Here is a 19320-nt window from a genome sequence, read left to right on the forward strand (position 1 = left end):
TTTGCGACAATTGGGGAAATCTGCATTTGGACATGATACACCCATTATTGTTAATTTTCTTCAATGTTACATGGTATTGTGGTTACGGAAGGGAATGACCTTATTTTTTAGGAGATTCATACTTAGCTATTCAGGGGCAAAGTGTCTTGATTTCTGTAAGCTACTTGCAAGATGGATCATTATTCGTATATATGTGAACACACACACACGTACGTATAGATGGCCAGGTTTTCACTAAACTACTCTTTCAACTTTTGTGTATGTTTGAGATTTTTCACTTAAAAAAAGCTGGAGAATAACAGCCAAAAAACAAAACCCTGAAAAAAACTACACCAACAAAACATAACTCTCATGATGTTACTTTCTGTGCTGGGCATTCCCACTCTTGACCATCTGCTGTGGGTCACTAAGGCTTTCCTTTCTCTTCCCGGGCCACTTAGTCTAACATCACCAGCTGCCACCGACGGCCTTTGGATAGAGCCTGGTGCATGCTGCTCACAGTGTGGCCCCAGGACTCAGCTCGGCTATGTGCAGATCTGCTGTGTCATATTTCTGTTCACGGCAATCCATCAGAATGTACCACACTGGCCTTGGCCAAATGGGACAGATTAATCTTTTTTTAAAAATGCATTTACACGGATGTGTCTATTATTCATTCATGTATGCACCACACTTTGACATGCTCAGCTCTTTGTCCATCCGTGGGGTGTCCTAGTGAAAGCGTGCTTCTAAAACTGCTGTGGCGGATTTGGGTTTTGTTCTCTAAGTTCATAGCTCCGGCTTTCTCACTCCCCAAACACCACTAAGATGCGGGTGTTGAAAGAAAAACCTGATCACAAGTGAAGCTCCCAACAACGCTAATAGTCACATCAAAGTGCAACAAGAGATTTAAGTTAGACGTCAAGAAATCCTGAGCCAATCGTGAAGCCTGAGAAACACACAGACACCACAACAAAGAAAACTCACATGCTATCCTTCTCTGCCAATTTTTAAGGGAAATGAAACTTCCACCTTCCCTGTTGAAGGGGTGAGTCCTGGCTCGAAGTCGAATGCCAATGAGAGAGGACCAGCCCGATTCTATATTCTAGCTCACGGCCGACCTGCCTCTGCTCATGGGTCAGAGCGGGCACACGGGAGCTGTGAGGAGGAGGGATGCTCCTTTGAAACCACACGTCTGAGTGTGTGAAGCTGTTGTGACCGCTGAGTGCTGGCCCAACAGGACTCTTGCCACTGAGGCGGGGAAGCCCGAGGACTGAGTCAGGGGAGGGGGATGGTGTCTTGGCCTCATCTGTGTGCGTCTGGGGCCCACCGCTCAAAGCTCTCAGGGCCTCAGGGTCCAGGTAGCAAACTGAGGGTTGAAAGAAATAATCTCTAGTCTTCTCCAGACTTAAGGTCTGTAAATGCCAGATAAGAGTGGACAAGGAGGGAGGTGTGGTATTCTGGAAAACAACCGAGAGTGGGGAGAAGAGGGAGGAGGAAAGTAGCAGCAAAGACTGAAGAGGGGAGAGGCCCAGGCTGTGGCGGGAGAGCCTGGAGGGGGGCAGGTGAGGAAGGGGGTGTGCGGGTGAGGCAGGGGAGGAGGTGGGGGAGAGCTGGGGAGGAGGGCAGGTGCGGGAGAGCCTGGGGGGCAGGTGTGGGGCCTCCCGGGGCAGGTGCGAGACTGGGATGCATGGAGCTGGGTAGGAGCCAGTGACACCATTCTGCTTGGGGTGATGAGCACCTAGATCCCTGCACAGCCTTCAGTCTGGGATCTTGGGGCAAAGCTCAAAGAATAAACAGCTCCCCAGCGTTTGCTCCACGACCGCCCTGTGGAGGATGAGGTAGACTCTGGGGGACTCACGGGACAAGGGGTAGGGCTGGGGGACAGCGGACACTGGCTCTCTGGGGGACTCCCAGTTCATCACTTTGCCTCTCTCCCACTCTTCGGTTAAAACTCAGGGTGGCACCCTTGGCCGTCGCCTGCTGGCCTCCCAGAGTGGCTGGCTGTGGGGAGCTGTCCTGTGAGGGCAGGTGGTGCAAAGCGGCTGTGCTCACCAGTTCATCCTCGGGTTCTCTCCCCAGAGTTCACCCTCCTTCCCATTCCTCATCTAAGCTCCGAGGAAATCACTGTGTTTGTGGCATCATATGGTAAGATTCTTTAAAGGAGATGGTTTCAGGGAAAAGACCGGCCTTCCGGTTTCCTCCTAGTGGGATGTTGGGAGCAGGCACTCATCTTACCGCAGGTCGGTTTCCCCATGTGGTGGCTCATCCCAGGTGGCCCTTCGCAAACGGTGCCATCCCGTCAGACCTCTGCCAGTGCGTCTCAAGTCCCTGAAATGACATGTCCAATCCCCCTTTTATTTTTTCATTTTTGTTTAAAAGATGTATTTTCTTTGAGAGACAGAGAGAGAAGAGAGAGAGGGAGACAGCGCGTGAGCAAGCGGGGCGAGGGGCAGAGGGAGAGAGAATCCCAAGCAGACTCCCCACTGAACACAGAGCCCGACACTTGATCCCAGGACCCTGAGATCATGACCTGAGCTGAGACCAAAAGTTGGAGGCTTAACCGACTGAGCCTTCTGGGGGCCCCACCAATCCCCCTTTAGGGCATAGCTTCTTGACCCCGTTGGGCCATGAACTTGTTAGAGAATCTGACCAACCCAGGCCATCCCTTGTGTACAATTTATGTCACCGTACACATCATCTTGGCTCAGCCTGGGGCTTCCCTGGACCCTCTGAACTCCACCCGTGGTCACGTGGACCACAGCTCCCCCGTTTGAGAACTTCTATTTCTGGGGGAACATTTTGTATTTATCCCATTTGCCAGTTTAATATCACAATGGCCAATGTCTACCAAAGGTAGAGTCACCCCGTGCAGGGTTTTGGAAAAGGAAAACATAAGAAATTTCCAGAATTTGCTCCTTTCTCCTACCTTCTCCCGGACTCCCATTTGCAAACTAGACAGCTGCTTGGAAGCCCCCCACTATACAGTGTGCGAAGTACTACCTCCAGGCTCCAGCCCAAGGTCTTTGTCCACCTGGCCCCAGACAGCCCCCAAGCATGGCGAACTGCTCACCCTCCCTCCTGGACGAGGGTGTCCGCTGCCTCAGCCGCACGCACGCTCACTGTGGTCCTCCTCCACCCACACACTAGCTGCGCGAGGCTGGTCTCAGCCGACCTCTAACCCTCTCTCCTCCTCGCCGCCCGTCCTGGCCCCGGTCTGGCGCCTCCTGCTTCTCCCTCTGCACCTGGCTGTTTCTGACTTCCTCCTGGACGTCTGAGCCACGTCTGCACCATACATTCTACGTGCCCAGAGCTGCCTCCTTCTCTCCCCCCAGGAACCAGCTGCCCTCTGGTGTAACAGGAGCCCAAAGTCACTGTGACACAGGCCACCCACTCACCCTGCTTCCGTCTCCCGGGTGGGGTGCCCTCCAGGTCAGCCATAAACCCTGGACTTTGTTCATCATTTCACGGGGTGTAAATCCCATTAGAGGCACCCTGGCTTCTTGCCTACGGTGCCATCAGTCTGCAAAGCTAAACATGCACGTCCTCGTACGCACATCGGTATACCTTTCTCTGCCGGCACGCCTATGTTTTTTTTAAGATTTATTTATTTATTTGAGAGAGAGAGGGAGAGAGCACATGAGAGGGGGGAGGGTCAGAGGGAGAAGCAGACTCCCTGCTGAGCAGGGAGCCCGATGCGGGACTCGATCCCGGGACTCCAGGATCATGACCTGAGCCGAAGGCAGTGGCTCAATCGACTGAGCCCCCCAGGCGCCCTGGCACACCTATTTTTAAGAAGACTGTTCCAGTACAATTGTAACTGCTAAATCTGCTTCAAGGTGTAGGGTAAGAGGGTTATAATTAGTGCGCAAATGTACATCAAACCCACTTCTTCTCTGAAGTAGCTATTTACGCCGGTATTTCTGCTCGTGGAGCCCAGACGAGAGAGACCTCCCTCCACCCACCACACTCCGTGTCAGCGCGCTGAGCAGCGGGCAGCCGTGGGTGGGTAATGGAGTCCCCCGTCCGCTTCCTGCTGGTTCTGGGCCGCAGTTTGGAGGAAATGCAATCCTGGAGAGAGTGGTTAACTCTCTCCGGGAGTTGCGTCTTTCTTCCTGGTATTTCCCAAATCCATCCCGAGCATCCCTCATCTGTGATGGTCTCTTGGAGACAGGGGCTGGGCCCTCGGAGTCACGGGGACCCCAGGGCACTCACCGGGCACACCTCCAGGGGCCTTGTTCCTGCGCCATCGATTTCTAACCTGGTGACGGTGATACACACAACCCACATTTAAAAAATGCTCTTTGATGGCCTAAATCATCCCTAAGGTGGAGAAGTCTGAGAGCGGCTATCCTAAGCTGCCGAGTCCTCCTTGCTGGGCCCAGGACGACTTCCCTGACCTGAGCTGCCACAGTTCCGGGGCAGCAGGCCCTGAACACTGACCACTGAGCAGGCGTCTTCACGACACAGAGCTACTGAAATAGCAGGGGAGCTGACAGGGACTCGGTTTGAAATTCTCATGGGTTCCAGGAGTTTCCCTGTCCTGACCGTCTGCCCCTCAGTATTCCGACAGGCAGGTGGGCTGCGATCGGACCAGCCACCAGGCTCCTCCACGCTTTCTCTGCCAAGCTTTACGTGAGGGGTCCCTAGGCTGGTCCTCAGGGGGCCTGAGACCTCCGTCATGTCCCCGTAAAGACCAGCAGAGACCAATGCTGGGCCCCCCTCCCCACGCCGGTGAGAGCAGACACAGAGCAAATTTCCCAGATAATTGAATTTTACTTTTCCCTCATGACAACTCTTATTTGGTAATTTCTTTTTCAAATCAATTTTGTAAAACAAGTGATTAATCATTCCCATACCTCTGAAACAGCATGTAATGCACATAATTTAACTTTCCGTGAGAACTGCACACACACTGTGAAGTCACCACACCATGCGGCCAACAGCATGGTTGTGGGGTAAGGAAGAGAGGGGGGCCCTGATGTTGGCCTGGTTTCTGCATGACCCTCACTTCCTCACAGAGGGGGCAGTGCAGCGCGTCTCCAGGACGTCTGGCGCTGCCCACCTGCTGCAAAAATAAGGCTTCAAGTAAAGCATGAAGGACTCAGGATCCAGACATTCCCTCTGCCAGTTTGAGGACAAGGCTGTTGGACATGCCCTGACGTTCCTGCAGCCCTCAGCAGCCTGCCTCCTCCCTGTTCGCCAGGCTCGCCAGGAGTTTCCCTATCTCGACCCCCTTCCCCTCCGTATCCCCGGCACCCGACAGGCAGGTGGGCTGTGATCAGACCCTTTAGGGAGTTTCCCTTTCTGTGTCTTTTTCAAGACGTCCTCTTCAAGTCTGGGCAGTGACATCTGTGACGAAGGACCAGAAAGAACAGCAGGTTACAGAACAGCACAGACCTATGACTGACCATTTGTATACAGAGTTTCTCTTTCTGGGGAAGATGCATAAAGAAACTTCTGGAAGGAAAGTCATCAATAGGTTGATAGCACACAGGTGTGGGCTGTGGAATTTTAGGTGATTTCTACTTTGTTCATTATGTTTTTCAATCTTGCTTTTTTTTCCCCCCAAACAAAGGATCCAAGCAATTTTAGTAGTCAGGAAAAGGAATAAATCCATTCTGATTTTAGGGGGAAGTCATATCTTATAGTTTTTTATATGATGAGACGGACGTCCCCTGAAATGTAACGTGATACAATGGACCTTTGTGTGAGGTTGTACTGGCGTTTAACTCCCTGAGGATCTGCCCTGTGAGTCGGTGTCAGCTGGCACCAGGGAGCCTCAGCTTCCACAGGGGCTCTGTAGCCCCTGCAGATCTCAGGCAAGAAAACTGCTTTCCATGGTGGACAGCTCTCTGACCAGCAGCACAGAAGAGATGTTTTTGTAAACCACCCATCGGCTTATTCTTTGAAAACAGGGTGAGCAATACTCTGTAACATTGCTTTGAAAAGAATAATGCTTAAAATTCTAGTATGATGATCTTTTCTGGTCACTCAAACTTCTTCCCCCCCCACTTTTTTTAACCACATGATCATATTCAAGAAATTTAACTTCTGAAATGGAATATAAAAAATCATGAGACACTTTGAAGTCTTCCATGCAAATAAATCTGGAAACCTAGAGGAAATGGATAACTTTCTCAGGAAATACAGACTATCAGAATTGATCCCATGAGAGTCAGACACATAAACACACCAATCTCCACTGAAGAAACAGACAGAGTGGTAAAGGAACTACCCCATGAAAAGTACCAAACCCAGATGAATTTACTGGAAATTCTACCATACTTCATAGAAGGCCTGACAGTCCTGTTGTGCTACGAAGTATTCCAGAGTGCTGAAAAAGAAGGAAGGCTTCTGAGTCCCTTTTATGAAGCAGGTAAACACTGATACTTAAACCAAACACAATTAGTACAAAGAAAGAAAACTATAGCCCAATATCACTCATGAACATCAATGCAAAAAATCTAAGCAAAAACTCCAGCTCTATTACAATGCTGTCATCATCAAGACAGTATGGTACTGGCACAAAAACAGACACATAGATCAATGGAACAGAATAGAGAGCCCAGAAATGGACCCTCAACTCTAGGGTCAGCTAATCTTTGACAAAGCAGGAAAGACTGTTCAATGGAAAAAAGACAGTCTCTTCAACAAATGGTGTTGGGAAAATTGGACAGCCACATGCAGAAGAATGAAGCTGGACCATTTACTTACACCACACACAAAAATAGACTCCAAATGGCTGAAAGACCTAAATGGGAGACAGGAGTCCATCAAAATCCTAAAGGAGAACACAGGCAGCAACCTCTTCGACCTCAGCCGCAGCAACTTCTTCCTAGAAACATCACCAAAGGCAAGGGAAGCAAGGGCAAAAATGAACTATTGGGATTTCATCAAGATAAAAAGCTTTTGCACAGCAAAAGAAACAGTCCACAAAACCAAAAGACAACTGACAGAATGGGAGAAAATATCTGCAAATGACATATCAGATAAAGGGCTAGTATCCAAAATCTATAAAGAACTTATCAAACTCAACACCCAAAGAACAAATAATCCAATCAAGAAATGGGCAGAAGACATGAACAGACATTTTTCCAAAGAAGACATCCAAATGGCCAACAGACCCATGAAAAAGTGCTCAACATCGCTTGGCATCAGGGAAATCCAAATCAAAACCACAATGAGATACCACCTCACACCAGTCAGAATGGCTAAAATGAACAAGTCAGGAAACGACAGATGTTGGCGAGGATGTAGAGAAAGGGGAACCCTCCTACACTGTTGGTGGGAATGCAAGCTGGTGCAACCCCTCTGGAAAACAGTATGGAGGTTCCTCAAAAAGTTGAAAATAGAGCTACCATATGATCCAGCAATTGTACTACTGGGTATTTACCACAAAGATACAAATGTAGGGGTCTGAAGGGGTAAGTGCACCCCGATGTTTGTAGCAGCAATGTCCACAATAGCCAAACTGTGGAAAGAGCCAAGATGTCCATCAACAGATGAATGGATAAAGAAGATGTGGTATATATACACAATGGAATATCATGCAGCCATCAAAAGGAATGAGATCTTGCCATTTGCAACGATGTGGATGGAACTGGAGGGTGTTATGCTGAGTGAAATAAGTCAATCAGAGAAAGACATGTATCATACGACCTCACTGATATGAGGAATTCTTAATCTCAAGAAACAAACTGAGGGTTGCTGGAGTGGTGGGGGGTGGGAGGGAGGGGGTGGCTGGGTGATAGACATTGGGTAGGGTATGTGCTATGGTGAGCGCTGTGAATTGTGCAAGACTGTTGAATCACAGATCTGTACCTCTGAAACAAATAATGCAATATATGTTAAGAAAAAAAAAGAAGAAGATAGCAGGAGGGGAAGAATGAAGGGGGTAAATTGGAGGGGGAGACGAACCATGAGAGATGATGGACTCTGAAAAACAAACTGAGGGTTCTAGAGGGGAGGGGTGTGGGGGGATGGGTTAGCCTGGTGATGGGTATTAAAGAGGGCACGTTCCGCGTAGAGCACTGGGTGTTATGCACAAACAATGAATCATGGAACACTACATCAAAAACTAATGATGTAATGTATGGTGATTAACATAACAATAAAAAATTAAAAAAAAAGAAAGCAAAAAAAATCTAAGCAAATATTATTAAACAGGAAGAACCCAATGTGTCTTTAAAAAAATACTAGAAAACGTGGAATTTACTCCAGGAATGCAAGATAGGTTCAATAGTAGGAAATCCATTAGTATCATACACCATAAAAATAAACCCAAGGGGTAAATAATCATATGATTATCTCCATAGATGCCAAAAAACACTTGACAAACACTCCAGAAATTGAGGAACATTTCACTGACACAATAAACCACCAGGTTAAGTCCAAAAGCCAGTCTCTTGTTCAATGAAGAAATACAAGAGGCATTCCCACTAAGATAAGGAGCAAGGGAGGACACACACTACCTCTGATGTTATTCAACATTATCCTCGAGGTATTAACTAATGGAATCAGGCAAGAAAATCAGTTAGAGGCATAGAGTGGGCAAAGGTGGTAAAACCATCCTACTTGCAGATGAGATGATAGTGTAATTGGAAAACCACAGGAACCAATGATAAAACTTTTATTATTGAATAAAAGAATTGAGTAAAGTAGCAGGCTACAAAATCAACAGCTTTCTTTACACAAAAAATAGAGAATGTGGTGATTGAAAAGTCCATTCACAATGGCAACAAGAAAAGACTAAATATGTAGGAACATATTTCACAAGGAATGTGTACACTTTTTACAAGGAAAAATTTTAGAACCCTCCAGAATCACAAAGGCAGAACTGAACAAAGGAAAGCCATCCCCTATTCTTGGATAGGACGACTCAGCATTTTACATAAAGAGGTTTTTCTGCTAGGGTTAATTTATACATTCAATTCAATCCCAGCAAAAAACAGAGTAAGCTATTTTATGGAGTTAATCATGTGGTACTAAAAGTCAAATGTGCAAGAGCAGTCAGAAATACTCTGAAAAAGAAAAACTAACATAAGAAGAACTCTTACAATTGAAGGAGAAAGGACCAAAATCCCCACAGAGAAATGGGAAAAAACCATGAAAAGGCAATTCACACACAAAAAAGAGATAAAAATGGCTCTCAAATGTGTGGAGAAAATGTTCAAGCACACTCATAATCAGAGAAGTACAAATTAAAACAACACTGAGACATCTTTCCTCATCCATGAGACTCGAAAAAATTTAAAAATCCAGCCACACGGTGTGGATAGGCTGTGAGGAAGCTGCTCCTCATCCTGGGGGCGGAGGTGCCCGTGGGTGCAGCCGACCAAGGGTATCCGTCAAGACACACATGCCTGGGTCGCTCACTGCAGCACTGTTCATTCCTGCAAAATACTGGGAATAATGCACATGCCCACGTGGGAGAGTGGCTGAACAGAAATGGTGGGTCCACGCTTGGGGGGGGGGGTTGTCTGCAGCTGCACAAAGAATGAGGAAGGTCGCCATGACCTGGTGTGAGCACATTCCAGGTAGACCGTGAGGTGACCACGCAAGCCGCAAAGGAATATACAGAGCACAACACACACACGTCTTTCTGTCTGTACAGAAGAAATTCAGGAGGGATAAGCCAAAACGGAAGAGAAGGAGGGAGGACAGCACAGCATGGTGGGACGGGGAGGGAGTGAGCATCTCTGAGCCCCTTTCTGGACAGCCACGACTCCTAGAAGCATGGTGGTTTCCAAATTCCCTTCACATGCCACAAAATCAGTGGCTCCAATCATGTGGCACCTGAGGCATAACGCAGGGGGGTGTGAGGAGCTGGACCTGAGCGGAGCCATGGTGGGATGGACAGCCGGTAAGTGCTGGGCTCCAAGGGCGGTGTCTCGCCAGCAAACCCTCACAGGCCCAGAACCACCTCCTCTCACACGTGGACATCTCGAGAGGCAGGGAAAGCTGCAGGCCCTTTACAGGCTGGGGGACTCAGGAGGACACGCTGAGTGTGGTGTGGGGTCTTGAGGAGGCGCCTGAAACACAGACAAGCCTGGGAAGAGAGCACCTCTGAGCGAGGGCTCTAAGCTGGTTCACATCCTGGTTGGATTATCGTCACATAAGATGTGACATGAGGGGAGCTGGGTAAGGGAACTCTGGGCTAATTTTATAGCTTTTCTGTAAGCCTAAAATAGTTCTAATAGAAAGTTTTTTAAATCTAACTTTTTCTGCTTCAACCCTGGGGCACTGGAATGAAATGAGCCTTGAGTCTGAATTTGACAAGTTTTACTGAAAGTGTCACAACCTGCCCCAAATATTAGTGCTGGGATTTTCTCACAGGCAAAACCTACCAGAATGTTCAGCCCACTTCTAGGATGGCTCATCAAAATCCTAAAGGGTTTTTTCCAGAAATAAAAAAAACCCTAAAATTCCTATGGAACATCAGGGACTCTGAATTGCAAAAACAATCTGGAAAGGAGCAACAAAGTTGGAGGTCTTACACTTCCCAATTTCAAAACATACTACAAAGCTACAGTAATCAAGAGTGTGATCCTGGCATATGGATTAGTGTGTCTACACTGATCAATGTAATGTAATAGGAAGTGCAGAAATAAACCCTCACATCTAAGGTCAGTTGATTTTATTTATTTATTTATTTATTTATTCTGAAAGATTTTATTTATTTGAGAGAGAGAGCAAGAGAGCAGAGTTGAGGGAGGAGGGCAGAGGGCGAAGCAGACTCCCTGATGAGCAGGGAGCCCGACATGGAACTCGATCCCAGGACCCTGAGATCATGACCTGAGCTGAGGGCAGATGCTTCACTGACTGAGCCACCCAGGTACCCCTTTGGTCAGTTGATTTTAGACAAAGTTGCCAAGATGACTCAATGTGGAAAAAAATGTGTCAATAAATGCCATTAGGAAAACAGGACATCCACATGCAAGGATGAACTCTAACCTTTACCTCACACCATATATAAAACTTAAAAAAAATTTTTTTATTAACATATGATGACCATATATAAAACTTAACTCAAAGTAGATCAATAATCTAAGTTCAAGAGCTAAAACCATAAAACTTGTAGAAAAAACATAATGTCAAATCTTCACAACTTTGGATTTGGCAATGGTTTCTTAAATATGACACAGAAGCATAGCCAATGAAAGGAAAAATAGATTAAAGACTTCTGTGCTTTGAAAGGCACCATCAGCCACTTGGAAAGATAGCCCATGGAATAGGAGAAAGCCCACGGAATAGGAGAAAATATTTCCACGTCACATATTTAGTAGGACTTAATATTGAGAATGTTTAAGAGCTCCTACAACTCAATGATGAAAAAACAACCCAGTTAGGGCACCTGGGTGGCTCAATCGGTGCAGCGACTGCCTTCGGCTCAGGTCATGATCCTGGAGTCCCGGGATCGAGTCCCGCATTCTCCCTCTGACCTTCCCCCCTCTCATGTACTCTCTCTCTCTCATTCTCGCTCTCTCAAATAAATAAATCTAAAAAAAAAAAAAAACCCAGTTAAAAAAATGGGCAAAGGACAAACAGACATTTCTCCAGAGAAGACATTCAAATGGCCAATAAATACCCGAAAAGATGCTCAACAGCATTAGCTATTGGGGAAATGCAAATCACAGTCACACGAGATCCCACTTCTCATCGACTGGGATGGCTGGAATCAAGAAGACAGACTATCACCAGCGTAGGCGGGGATGTGCAGACACCAGAGCCCTAGGTGCACTGCTGATTGCAGCTGCTGCAGAAAACAGTCTGGAGGGTCCTCGAAAAATTAAACACAAGTATATGACCAAGCAATTCCACTCCTAAGTAAATACCCAAAATAATCGAAAGCTGGGACTCCAACAGGTCTATGCAAGCTGATGTTCATAGCGGCATTATTCACAACAGACAATGGTGGGAGCGTCCACCAACAGATATATAGATAAAAAAGTGTTCTATATTCGTACAATCTTATATTTTTTTCTTGAAGTTAAAAGAAATGAAAAAATGCATCCAGCGTATTTTAAATTAAACCACATATTTTTACAAAAAGAAAAGGGAAGAAAATGTGGTATGTACATGCAACGGGATATTTTTAGCCACAAAAAGAAGTGAACACTGATCCGTGCGAGAACATGGATGGACCATGAAGACATTATGCTCAGTGAAGGAAGCCAGACATGAAAAAGACTGGTGATTGTGTGGAACAGGCAAATTTGTGGAGACAGAAAGTAGCTCGGAGTTACCGGGGGCTGAGGGGGAAGGGTTGATTCTGCTTAATGGGTACAGGTTTCTGTTTGGGGTGATGGGAACATGCTGGAGAAGACGGTGACGTTGCACGGCCCGGTGAGGGTACTTGCGGCCACCCCACGGTCACGTCTAATGTGGCTGGAATGGCAGATTCTAGGTTTTAGATGGTGGACAGCTCCCCATCTATGAAGTGGGGCTTACACATGCCACAGACTGGTCACCAACGTGACTCAGGACTCGAGAGTCATGACCGGTGTGTTGCTCAAGCCGGCAGGGCCTGACACAGCCCAATCAGAGCAGACGGTATGCCCAGGATCACACCTGGTGTGGACAGGCACTGCATCTGTGACATGCGTGCGGGGGTGCGGTGCATGGAGAAGCCCGGACCCTGGAGCCACGGCCCTCCCTCTCACCTCCCAGCTCTGTGACCTGAGCCCCAGCTGCACCTGTACGGCCACCTGGAAGGTGGCCAGTGTTAGTGCTGCCACGTGCCAGGGCGCAGGGCAGCTGCCTTGTGAGAGCAGGATGGAAGACAGGCTGCCCCACTCTGCCACTGACCTGCTGCTGACCTGCCGCTGACCTGTTGTTGACCTGCCACTGGCCTATTGTTGACCTGCTGCTGACCTACCGCTGACCTGCTGTTGACCTGCTGTTGACCTGCCGTTGACCTGCCATTGACCGGCTGCGTCCTGGGCCATGTCCGGCCGTCAGCTTGCCCAGCATCCCATGGCAGGTTGCTTCCACAGCCTGCGTCCTGTGGGCATGTGGTCTGGGCCCCCACCTCCCTGTGTGCCCACTGCCCCTCCCTGGCCTCGGAGGACCCAGGGGTGTCTCGCCCCAACCCCCTGCTGCACCACCAACTCCTCCAGCAGGCGGGATGCACCTCTCTGCTCCTCTTCTTCCTTATTTCATTTCCTTCACCTCCTGACTGTTCACAGACGCCTCAGTTTCCCATTGAACACACAAATGTTTGCGGAACACCCACCCTGGTCAGGTGCTGGGCTGGGCCCTGAGCTCTGAGAGGCTGGACCGGGTGTCCTCAGTGATCCCAGCAGCCCCACCAGATCTTGGGGCCATGGCCTCATTGCAGCCGATGGGGGTGGGGCCGTTTTCAGTGGCAGGGCTGCCAGACGCCCCCCTCGCCCTGCCAGTGATACCCAAGCACCCCTGAGCTCAGCGCCTGCAGGGAGCGTGCTTCGGACTTCCTCCGGGAGCTTCTCTGCCTTGGACACGAAGGGCGCCTGGAGGCAGGAGCTGCTTCTTAAATGTACGGAGCTGATTCTAGCATCCGCATCTCCTGGTGTAGTGCCATGTAACTGCCCCTGAACGCACACCCCACCCTCCACGGTACCATAAGGACCCCGCATGAGGCTCCTTCACACAGCCTCCAGGTCATTTGCATGTCGGCTGCTGTGACTTTCAGGCTTCAGAAAACATTTTTTTAAAGAAATGCTGTTTTCCTGTCAGCAGCAGGAGGTTTCCCCCGCTTCTCTTTTATCTACAGCTGCTACAGTTAAAAATGAGTTAATTAAAGCCAACATCCTGCTCCTGCAAAGTCGCTGGGGCCTCTGCAGCCTGGAATCACTGGTGTGCCCCCACCCCCTTCACCAGGGCGGCACCCTGCCTGCCAGAGCCCGCGAGGCTCATGGAGTCGGCGAGCGCCACCCTTCTTCACCGTGCAGGCGAGACCGTCCTGGGGAGTGTCTGTACCAGTTACATGTTCGTCTCCAGGAACTCTGGCCTGTGTTGGCTCAGGGAAACTGGTGATAAGGAGCCTGGCAGAAGGTGTCCCAACTGCTGTCCTTGACTCACCGGATGAGGGGATGCAGCTGGACTAGAGGTGGAGGGGGGCTCTGTCCGTGGTTGTAAAGCCCAGAGGACCTCGTGGCAGAAGCAACAGGAGGGAAGCTGGGCAGCAGGGGCCCCAGGAAGCAGGGGTGTGGGGGGAGGGGCCCCAGACCCTGCCAGGCCCAGGCCATTGTAAATGGAAAACAATTCCACTTATGATAGCCTGAAAAAGAATAAAGTGCTCCGAATACAGCTGACCAAGGAGATAAGTTTTCTTGGTTACAAAGGTGGAAGAAATGAGAGAAGCTGCAGCTACTACGGAGTATACCCCATGTTCATGGACCGGAAGACTTACAGTACGAAGATGTCTACACCACCCAGAATGACCGACAGATTCAATGCAACCCTATCAGAGTCCCAACAACATGTGTTTGCAGAAACAGAAAAATCCATCCTTAGGTTCATATGAGATCTCTGAACAGCCAAAACAATCTTGAAAAAGAACAAAGTTGGAGGTCTCACACTTCCTGATTTCAAAACTACTACAAAATGAGAGTGTGGTCTTGGCCTCGAGGCAGACTGACAGACCAAAGGAACAGAGCAGAGAGCCCAGAGATCACGTGCACCGTATGTGGTTAAATGATCTTCGACAAGGGTGCCAAGGCCCTTCACTGGGGAAAGGACAGTCTTCTCAACAAACGGAGCTGGGAAACTGGACAGAAGAAAGGAGTTAGACGCTCATCTTACTCCAGATAAAAAAATGAACTCAAAATGGATCAAAGACCTGGATATAAGCGCCAAAGCCATAAAACGTCTAGGAGAAAACACAGGGGAGAATCTTCATGACATTGGATTTGGTAATGAGTTCTTGGATATGACACCAAAAACACAAATAACAAAAGAAAAAATAGGTTAATTAGACTTCATCAACATTAAATGATTTTGTGCACCAAAACACAGTATCAACAGAGTGAAAAAACCCCGCAGATCAGATTATAGGGAGAAAGTATTTTCAAACCATATATCTGATAAAGGATTAGTATCCAGAATACTCCACATATCCAGAGAACTCAGCAACAACAAAACAATTTTAAAATGCGCAAAGCATTTGAATGGTCGTTTCCCCAAGGAAGGTACACGGAGAGCCAGCACAGGAAAAGATGCTGTAACCTCACTAATCACTAGAGAAATGAAATTCAAAACCAAAGATCCTACTTCACAGGTATTAGGATGGCTATTATATAACAAACAAAACCCCAGAAAGTCCCACAGGTGTTCACAAGGATGTGGAGGAACTGGAAGCTTGGGGCCCTGGGAATATAAAATAGTGCAGGTTCTGGGGACACAGTACGGAGATTCCTCACAAAATTACAAACAGAACTGCCATAGGATCCAGTAATCCCATTGCCAGGTATACACCCCAAAGAACTCCAATATCTGGACACCCATGCTCAGAGCAGCGTTATTCACAACAGCCAAGAAGGGGGACCAGCCCCAAGCCCGTCAGTGGGTGAATCGATGAGCAAGGTGTGGTCTCTCCATCTGATGGAATATTCTTCAGGCTTAACAAGGAAAGAGGCTCTGGCCCCTGCCACAGACGGATGAACCCAAGAACTGCGCTGAGTACAGAAAGCCAGGCACGAAAAGCCCGATCCTGTAGGATTCCATGTAGGTGAGGTGCTTAAAGGAGCCGCCATCACTGGGACAGAAAGCAGATGGTGGTGCCGGGTCTGGAGAAGGGGATGGCATGTCTGTGTTTGATGAATGGGCAGTGAGGGCTCCAGCTGGGGAGGAGATGGGTGATGGGGGCTGTGTGAGGGTGTTAGTGCCCCTGAACTGCACACTTAGAAATGGCTGAGCGGTAAATTCTATGTTCTGTGTATTTTACCCACCAGAGCCACGTGGCTGCTTATGATCTTAGCACTGGTTCGTTTTCCGGATTACAGGTGTCACAAAAAAAAGCACCATTTATGCATCTGACACACCACACCCAGATTCCTCAAGGAATTCTGGCCCCCCTCGGCTCATCAGTTCCCTCTTGGCTACCATTCGAATGCGGCAACCCCTCTCGATTCTGAAATGCTCTCCCTCTCAGGAGTTGCGCTTGGAGTTTCCAGAACAGACTATAAATGGCTCACACTCTCACTGGTACTTCTCACGGAGAGTCCTGGGGATACCTCTTCCTTCATCTGTGGTGACGCAGGCAGTGACTGTCTGTGCCTCCCTAGAAGCCGGGTACCCTCCCCACTGAGACCCTGGCCTCGGCCCCCAACCGCGAGGCCACGGTGCGGCTTCACTGCCTCGCTCAGGAGGGTTTGGGTGCCGGGCCTCTCGGAGACCAGAGGCCGAGTCAGGATTCAAGAAGAAGATCCCGAGGCCTTTGGGTCCATCCGTGTGCGCCACTTCCAGCCTTGCTGTCTGCAGAGGATGCTGGCGTGGGTCCCTAAGGCTCCCGTGCACTCACGCGTCTAGCCGGGTGCCCTCCCTTCCTGTGCCAGTTCAGCCCACATGGAGTCCTGCTCCTACTCCATGGAGCCGTGCTCAGAGGGCTAGACACCTGCCCCGGAATCTGGGTTTTCACATGCTGGGGAGAATGCACCGATGAATGTGTGAACGACGTCCCCATTGTCCCTACATCCTAAATAACTCATCAGTGCTGAGCTCACAACCAACCATACTCTTTTCTAACTACTCAGGATTCTCTCAGTTCTCTTCAGTTCAGATGGTTTCCTAAGGCCGTGATGGTGTTTGGTGTGAAAAGCCAGGGAGAGTGGTTGCCAGGTCATGAGGAGGAAGGGGACTCTCCCTGGCCCCTCAAGCTTCTCTGGGGCTATGGACTACAGGAGCATTTTGTGCAGGAGGGCGGCTGCATCCCCTCGGTGCTGGGCTCCTTGCCCTGTGCACCCTCCTCTGGGGAGACGGGGAGCTCTCGCTCGTGAATCCAGCTTCCTCTTTGTGGCCTCAGGTCACCTCCTGCAGGGGGGCTGCCCTGTGGGTCCCAGGGTGGGAGTGGTCTGCCAGCTCTTCAGGGTCAAGGATGAGAACCAGAAAGAAAGAGAAAGGGAGTGGAAAAAGTAGTAGGGGGAGAGGGAGCATGGTCCAGGACCCCAGCGCAGGGGAGGCTGTGGGCGTGATGATGGGCAAGGACAGAGGACAGGGCATCTCAGAAGGCTCTGTGACTGCTGATGGGACACCACCCAATACCTGCCGACCACTCAAGCATGTGGCAGCCTGCATGACAGCTTTGCATGACAGCTGCATGTGACAACATGGCTTTAAGGAGTCAGGCAGCCACTGCACCCACCTGCCTGCGCCCCCCTGCCTGCAGCCACCTGCCAGCAGCCACCTGCCTGTGCCCACCTGCCTGCACCCACCAGCCTGCGCCCACCTGCCTGCACCCACCCACTTGCGCCCACCTGCCTGCATCCACCCACTTGCGCCCACCTGCCTGCATCTACCCGCCTACGCCCACCTGCTTGTGCCCACCTGCCTGCACCCACCGGCCTGTGCCCACCTGCCTGCGCCCACCTGCCTGCACCCACCTGCCTGCACCCAGGCATTTGCTCTGTTCAGGAATAAAACCTGCGAATTCTCTATGTGTGACAGCCAGGTTTTTGTGGTCCTTGCTTTTTGTCCCCATGGTGGCCAGGCTGCCCCTCTGCTCACTCACATGCCTGCCCTGCGGAGGTGTGCCACGGCCTTACTCAAGTCAGCCAAGGCTCCCCAACACCCCCTTTGGTTAGGCCTGTGAGAACCTTTGTGGGGCAATTTAACATTCACAAGAAACAGCAGATGACACATTATTCAACCATTTGCACGTGTGTTAACAGCCTTTGAGTTCAGTTTGAAATAAGCCCTTTATCCACTTTTGGAAAAAAACCAGTGAGTTGAACTAACTCAAATGTTTCAATCCCACACCATCTACGTCTAATTGATAGCATGGTGACTGACCCAGGGACCACAGAGATGGGGCCCAAAGGATGGGGCCTCAGAGTTCCAGAGCTGACTGATGAGTCACGGAAGGATGTAAAAGTAAGTGACTGTGGCATCCCAGATCCCCGACGAGGAGCTGCCCCTCCTCCGACAGCCCCGAGCCCCAGCACAGCCAGCTCCATGGAGTCCGCTGCTGCACCCGGACCACAGTATTAGCCCCTGTCATTCAGCGCACCACCACCGAAGGAAGCAGGCATGTGTCCTTGTCCATCCTGCAGAAACAGCGCGTGCTCCTGGGCAGCTGGTAGGTGCCGGGGGGAGGAGGCTCCCTCAGCAGATGGACACTCTTCTCTGTTCTTTCAGGCACGAGAAGGATGTGTTCTGATATTTCTTATTCTTCTGTATGTTAATTCGCCTAAATGAGTCTTAGACGTTCATCTTCATAAAAAATAATGTTCCAATTATAAAACTAACCCATGGCAAAAGTGGAAACCCGGGCAGTACAATAAAATAGAAGGAAAAGAATACCTTTAATCCCATTGCCACAGGCAGCTGTGGGAACTCGGGTCTTCTTTCTTGTACTTTCTCGTGGCTGGCTGACTCCGCGCACTGGCTGGCTGTTGGCTGCAGCAGGTGCTGCTGGGCTCCGGGGACTTGGGCTGAGGGGGACGGGGCACGGCACACGGGGTGGACGTACATCCACATGAAGGTCTGAAGAGCCCCAGGGGCCAGAGTTCAAGCGTCCTCAGATTCCACGCCCAGGGCTCTCCTCTCTTCTCCCTCCCCAGGGGACGTCAACGGTAAAATAAGAAGCTTGAGCAAGACCTTTGAGGAGAAGTTTGGGGTTGTGCTGTGTGGTTGAATGGGGACGGGCATGGACTGTGATGATGCCCATGGTTTTGTTAAATTGTGGTTCTTTTATTTACACTGGGAGTCCAGTACAAATAGTGACGTTGGATCTTCTTGGATTCCATTCCCACATTTGTCTACAGTCGGTGAGCTTGTAGACAGACACTGTGCATAGCATCTCATTCCAAGGATGGGCCATTACTTATATCAGCATTCCTCCATCACTGGATGTTATTTTAATATTAACCTACAATCAGACACTGTGAATGCTCTTGCGTATTCAAGTCACTTGCTCTGAAAAGCCTTCCTCATCCCCAACTAAGCATCTTCATATTAGCATATAGCATTTACGACAGTACGGAGAGGGGATGGTCCAGGTCCACCTCTACCCGCCCTTCAGTGGCACGTACAGGGGACGGTCCACCTCCACCTCTACCCGCCCTTCAACGGCACCTACAGGGGATGGTCCAGGTCCACCTCTACCCGCCCTTCAATGGCACCTACAGGGGACGGTCCACC

The 19320-nt window shown here is 49.6% G+C and overlaps 1 protein-coding gene across 3 annotated transcripts in view; it reads right to left on the minus strand.

Annotated features, from left to right (window-relative positions):
• KCNG2 (potassium voltage-gated channel modifier subfamily G member 2) overlaps positions 1 to 19320 on the minus strand; it is a 71871-nt gene that overhangs the window by 42088 nt on the left and 10463 nt on the right. For all 3 annotated transcript variants that reach the window (XM_025860245.2, XM_073890131.1, XM_073890132.1), the window contains one exon: positions 2218 to 2310. The gene's annotated coding sequence lies outside the window, so the exon portion shown is untranslated. The remainder of the gene's footprint in view (positions 1 to 2217; positions 2311 to 19320) is intronic.

The sequence above is a fragment of the Callorhinus ursinus genome, unplaced genomic scaffold (genome assembly GCF_003265705.2).
Source record: "Callorhinus ursinus isolate GAN/ISIS: 27379988/994484 unplaced genomic scaffold, GSC_fseal_2.0 scaffold128, whole genome shotgun sequence".
Taxonomy (NCBI): domain Eukaryota; kingdom Metazoa; phylum Chordata; class Mammalia; order Carnivora; family Otariidae; genus Callorhinus; species Callorhinus ursinus.